The sequence below is a fragment of the Plasmodium coatneyi genome, chromosome 14 (genome assembly GCF_001680005.1).
Source record: "Plasmodium coatneyi strain Hackeri chromosome 14, complete sequence".
Classification (NCBI taxonomy): Eukaryota; Apicomplexa; class Aconoidasida; order Haemosporida; family Plasmodiidae; genus Plasmodium; species Plasmodium coatneyi.
The window spans coordinates 1,118,333-1,125,085 of NC_033569.1; positions in this window are offsets into that span (position 1 = coordinate 1,118,333).

The following is a 6,753-nucleotide window of genomic DNA, read 5'->3' on the forward strand; positions in this document are numbered from 1 at the left end:
CTTAGGCGCTTAACACTATGCTTTTTTTCCCGTGAGAAGTTATTCTCCGCATAAGTTCCCTCCAAATTAATGTTACAAACAATTTGGCACCAAAAAAATTAACCCAAAGAATTAACTAAAAAAAGAAAAAGAGAAATTACTAAAAACAAATTATTATCATGAAAAAAATACTACTAAGAACGAAATTGTTAAATACATGATGTTTATGTAGAAATAGTCATTAACACATTGTGAATAAATTGCGAACAACGGGAGAGAGAAGAATGCTCATGCACCGATCGGGAGGGAACAAAAGTGTCGCCGTAATGGAAATTTCACCCGCAATATGCGGAAAATTTCATCCGCAATATGAGAAAAAATTCACCTGCAATATGGGAACAATTTTTTTTTTGCTCAATTAAATTTGCACAGTATTAAAAGTGCTCTCCCACATATCTAAAATTTATTCTTTTCCCAAACAAATATAAAAATTTAAAAGGGAGGAAAGAAAGAACAGAAAATTCCATTCTACTATTCCCCTATATTTATTTATATATGTTGTATACAACTTATTCCTTATGGATAAGTTATTTTTAGCGCTAATTCTCCCTCCATCTTTGCTCCCACTCAATTTCCCTCTATCCTTAATGGAAATAACTGTCAAAATAAATAATTACCACATATAAGAAGAGTTTTAGCGCAGAGGGGGGGGGGGGGGGGGTAAGAAATAATTACCCTTAAAGAAAAAAGTTCTTAAGGGGAAAATTGCGAACAGCTGAATTCGCTTATAATAGAATTGCTGAAATGAAGAATTATGAGCACAATTTTGCACGCATAAGCACTATACCGCTGGGTTGTTCCATATTTGTTTTGTACTACTTCCAAATGAGAAAAGGGGGGGGAAGAAGGAAATTTATACACTCTCCCTCCCTATACATATTACCGTAACCATGAAGAAAATTTGCCTTTTCTTTCGGAAAGAAATGGTTTTCCGTAGAAATTGTCCCTTGGGGAATTTTTCCCTGCAGGGAATTACCTTCCCTACCTGTTCAGGGAAGGTAATGTTCTCTTCCTTCTCATTAGGAAGGTTGTTCCTTTTCTTTCTTTCCTCCTTAGGAAGGATGTTGTTCTTTTCCTTCCTCAAGAAGGAATTGTTGTTCCCTTCCCTTTCCTTAGGGGAAGTTGTTCCCTTCCCTTTCCTTAGGGGAAGTTGTTCCCTTCCTTCCTCCTGAAGTAGAAAGAGGAATGTTGTTCCATTCTTCCCTGAACAGGAATATAAACAACATTCCCTGCTCAGGGACCCTGAATGGGGATGTTTTCACTTCCATGAACTAGGAATGTTGTTCCTTTTCCCTTGGGGGAGGAAGGAAATTTACTATAACCACAATAAATTAGGAAATAGCACCTATGCCCTCCTCCGCCACGTTCCACATACATCCCAAAATGTTATATTTACCATTGGAGAAACACATCATTCGAGCTGAATGTGCACTCCCCTGTCCCATTCGGGACAGGGCATATATGAAAATTAATGCTTAGTAGTTTGTTCCCCCACCCAAATGTTCCACTTACCATTGGAAAAACATATTGTTTGGACGGAGTAGGCGCTTCCCCGCATTGGGGGCAGAACAGCGCATACTATACATTTACTTATGGGGATTGATGTTGTAATAATAAAAAAATACAGTTTCTTCTTATACACACAGTGTGTGAAGTGTGTATATAGAACAGCAGTAGCTGCAGCTGTACATTGAACAACAGTTGTAGTAGCTGTATATAGAACAGCAGTAGGAGCTGTGTATATACACTACACACTGTGTATGTGTACCACTTTTTATTTGTGTACACACTTTTTATTAAAAAACTGCTGTTCCATGCTTCCATGATTGTAACGTCAGTTTGACCCATCATGTGGGGTCCATACTTCTGAAGTTCATTTTGGATAACCACACCATAATGGACCTATCATATAGTGTCCGTTCCATATAGTATCCATTCCATATGGGGGAGTGATGAATGCTATGGTGGCGGCGGCGGCGAAGACACATATCAATTTAATAGAATAATAAGTAACTTCCTTTCCTTCCATTCGTAAAATATGATAAATGAGGGATGCACACATGCACAGTAATGTAAACTGTGTTCATTAATTTACCGCCATGAAGTAAACATTAGAATGAGTACTTGTATGAATAACATAAAAGGTACAAACGCAGTCATCCATATATATATATATTCTAACACAATAGAAATAGAATATGGGAGCGCAAGAAGGATGAACATACACTTCTTCCTTCCATTTAAATTCCTTCCCTCCACTTAACTTCTTTTAACTTCCTTTAAGTCTTTTTTAACGTCTTTTAAAACTCAAAACCAGGAAGAAAAAAAAAAAAAAAGGAATAACTTAATGCATAAAAAAATATAATCTACCCTTAAAAGAAGAAAGAAGGAGTGAATGTTAGCTCAAAAATAGTACAATAATACATGCACATTGAATGTATAAATGAATTATTTTGTAACGGGCTTATCGAAATATAGGAAAAAAAAAGGGGCAATAGTAGGAATTATTATTTTTAAGTGACTACAAATGAAGGAGGTTGTATTATAAAAAACACTATTATAAAGATATATGTGTTCTCTTTCCTCTTTCTTTCATATCAAACATATATGTTTCCATACAATGTTCTACATTTCCTTTTTTCTTACATATATTATAGTCCCTCTTTTCTTACATATTATATGCCCCCCCCCTCCCCCTTTTCCTCACCTATGTACAATTACTTTTTAATAATGTATATTCGTCATTGGATATGAATAAATGTGCATATGTGAGCAGGAGGAAGGAAATAATCTGTATATGAAGTACACTATACATACGAATAGCTTATAATGTACTCTTCTATTAATAATAAAACATAAATTAATAGTTCGAATAAAAATTTCTGTTAAGGTAAAAATATGCACTCCTATATATGTAACAATGGTAATATGCAAATCGTAATCTAATATTCCAAAGGATCATACATAATTCAGTAATATAATAGATGAATAGGAAATGTATATAAGGAATTCAATTCATCCCCCTCCTTATTCTGTTATTGTAGCACATTCGTTCCATATTTTCTCATCTTAATTACAAATATATAATGATTTAATACGTGTATAATGTTCCATTATCGTTGTTTAAGAAAATTGAAGCAATATGTATTACTGAGAGGAAGTGAATAAGAATTTGATATAAGTGCACGCTCATCATCACTAGTGGAACGGAATTGTAGCACACATACACCACTGCTCTTCGTTAATATAAGGAAGAACACACATTTTAACACAGGTTCATTATATGCAGGAGAATACATGAACAATGCCAGAAGTAAGAAGGAAGGGGAACATACAAAAAAAAGGAATTATGCTCTACTTAGAGTTGATAATTGAATACGCATATGGCAGTTTATACATACTGAAATAACAGTGTAGAAGTATATATGGAAAGCACCCATTTCTACACATATATTCTACTTCTTCATTAATTACACTCTTAGGGGGAAACAGGTACAATTACATTACCCTCACAAGTAGAATATGCTAATTTCGAGAGAAGGAATAAGAGTTGTTCAGGGCAACGCAAGGGGCCGTACTGTAACGATGGAGTAATTAGAAAAGTGAAGAGCGCATTAATTAAGTACGGAATTAAACAGCAGAACTTGGCCGATGGAATTGTACAGAACTACTACCACGCATGCACGAAGAATGTCGGTAGCTTGAATTATTATAAACCTTGTTATTTTTTGTTCTTCTGCATATGTACAAAAGTGAGGGAAAATTTTCCTGAAGATAAGAATTTTGCAGATGCCATGGATGAAATTTACAAAGAATTGGAGAATTTCCCACTTGGGGATAAAAACAGCAATAATTGCACTAATATATACCCTAGAATTCACAGAGACAGTTTCGCATTGCCTAAAGATTTATACGATTACTATTATAACAATGGAGTTCTAGAGAGAGACGCATCAATATGTAGTGCACGCTCCCATAGTGTAGAGTACACCACACGTCTCACGAAAGCGCAAGAAGGATATTCATGGTTATGTGAATATTGTAGGCCTAATAGTAATATATATTGTGCAGAATTTACGCAGAAGCACTGCAATGGTGGGAAGTGCAAATCATGGGACTCACTGAACCATTTAACATGCCCAAAGAAACCGTCTGCTGGAGATGATTTTGATCTTGGCGACGCCGTCGTAGATGGTAAGTGGTACATGTTTTTTATGGGCGCTACACTGCTTTATGACGGTGTGGTGGTAGGGGTGGTAGGGTGGAACGAATGTTGTTAGGGGTGGTGGTAAGATGGAAGGTTGTTATAAGTGGTGGTAGGTGGATGGAAGGAAGGTGGTGTTAGGTGGATGGAAGGAAGGTGGCGTTAGGTGGATGGAAGGAAGGTGGTGGTAGGTGGAAGGAAAGGTTGTTAGATGGTAGGTTGGTTGTTAGTGATATTTGGGTAGATTTGTCTTTCTTAGGTGGTTGAGGGGTAGATGGGTTGTGTTAGGGGTGGTAGGTGGATGGAAGGGTTGTTAGGTGTGGTAGGTGGAATAAATGTTCTTAGGGTGGTTCCCAGAAGGTGGTTAGGGGTGGTTAGAAGTTTGTTAGAGTGATGGAAGGAAGGTTATAAGGTTGTAGGTGGAAGGATGCTTGTTAGGAGTAGTAGTTCGAAGGAAGGTTGTGTTAGGTGGTTGTTGGAAGGGAAGATTGTGTTAGGTGTGTTAGGGTGGAAGGAAGGTTTTTAGCGTGGTGGTAGGTCGGTGGAAGGAAGGCTATTAGGGGTGGTAGGGTGGTAGGTGAAAGGAAAGGTTGTTAAGTGGTAGGTGGGTTGTAAGGGTGGTGGAAGGAAGGTTGTTGGGGGTGTTTGGTGGTAGGAAGGTTGTTATGTGGTTGTTGTGGTGGAAGGAAGGTTGTTATGTGGTGGTTGGTGGAAGGAAAGGGAGGGTCTGAGGAGGGAAGGTTGTGTTATCGATGGTTGGTGAAGGAAGGGTTATGTGTGTTATGGTGGATGGAAGGTTGTTATGTGGGTAGTTGTTGGAAGGAAGGTTGTTTTATGGGTGGTAGGTGGAAGCAAGGTTGTTAGGGTGGTCGGAAGTGTTGTTAGGAATGGTAGGTGGGTTGTTAGGTGGTAGGTGGGTTGTTAGGTGGAAGCAAGGTTGTTAGGGTGGAAGGAGAAGGATTGTTAGGATGATGGTTGTGAAAAGAATTAAGGAAGGTTAAGGAAGGTTGTATTAGGGTGGTTGCGGTGGAAGGAAGTTTGTTAGGTGGGTGATAGGTGGTTCGAAGGTGGTAGAATGAAGGTTGTTATGGTGGCGGTATGTGGAAGGAAGGTTGTTAGGTGGTAGGTTGGTTGTTAGGTGGTAGGTTGATTGTTAGGTGGTAGGTTGGTTGTTAGGTGTAGTAGGTGAGTTGTTAGGGTGGTGGAAGAAAGGTTGTTAGGGGTGGTGGGTGGGTCGAAGGTGGGAGGTGAAGGAATGATGAGTTGTGTTCCCCTTTGGGGAGGAAGTACACCCGTAGGGTGTATTAAAAAAAAAAAAAAAAAAAAATATTATATTTAAATTACCTTTCGTATTTTTTTTTCTCTTTAGGTGGAAATGAGTGTTCACCGCCACAAGGATCCTGTCCACCAAAACCTAAGCCAAACCCTAATCCAAATCAAGCTGGTAGTAGTGGTAGTTTTTCCGATGCCGATTTAGCAGATGGTGTCTCTGGTGGAGAAGGAAAGGGAGGGAGTGACGGTGGTGGTAGTCACAGAAAAGAGGGCGAGGAAGCTGATAATCCTGGTATCGTCCCTGCTGCTGTGTCAGGTGCATTAGCTGCAGTAGGATTACCTGCATTGGCATACTTTTTTTACAAGTACAAACCTTTCTTCTTGAGGAAGCATAACCACTCTGCGGTAGGAATGAGCGGAAGCAGAAGAGAAAGGTCCCTTAGGAGAGAATTTAATGATTTTGAGGGGGACGACGACTACACCTCAACAACAATATCTTCGTCCGAATATTCCATTCCATACACCACCACTACTGCAACATCTATGTGAAAATCAGCGAACAAATAATATAGAGCAGCACAGGAATATAGCTTACCACCGTATGTAATACACATCGTATGTAATACGTCGTATGTAACACATCGCATATGTAATACGTCGTGTGTAATACATTGTATGTAAAATTGGAAAAGTGTGTCCCTCCCTACCACCCTCCTGGAGGGGGAGGAATATAAATAATCATGGGGTTCATACAGTGCGGAAACGGAATGTAGCAAAAATGGCATTTTCACCCCTTCCTTTATTCTTTTTTCTTTTGCTAATTTTATTTTGATTAACATTATTGGTAAAATTGAAGAAACACACAAAGGGAAATGAGTACTTACCTTTCCTTAAAAAAAAAATATTCATGTATTTTAAAAAAAGAAAAGAAAAGGACAATGAACGAAAAAATCCTAACCTCTTTTGAAAAAGAGTGTTTTAACATTTAAAAAAGAAGAAAAAAGGAAAAAAAGAGCAATTAAACAAAAATAAAAACTTTTGTAACAGAATAAAAATAAGCATTTGGAATCTTCAATAAAAAAAGAAGAAGTTGACCAAACAAAGTAAGAATAAAATGAATTTAAAAAGAATTTGCCCAACAAATTAGAGTCAAGTGTAAAAAAAAAAAAAGTTGACCGAACAACTAAGAACAAAATGAATTTAAAAAAAGAAAATTTATCCGCAACCAACCAACCAAA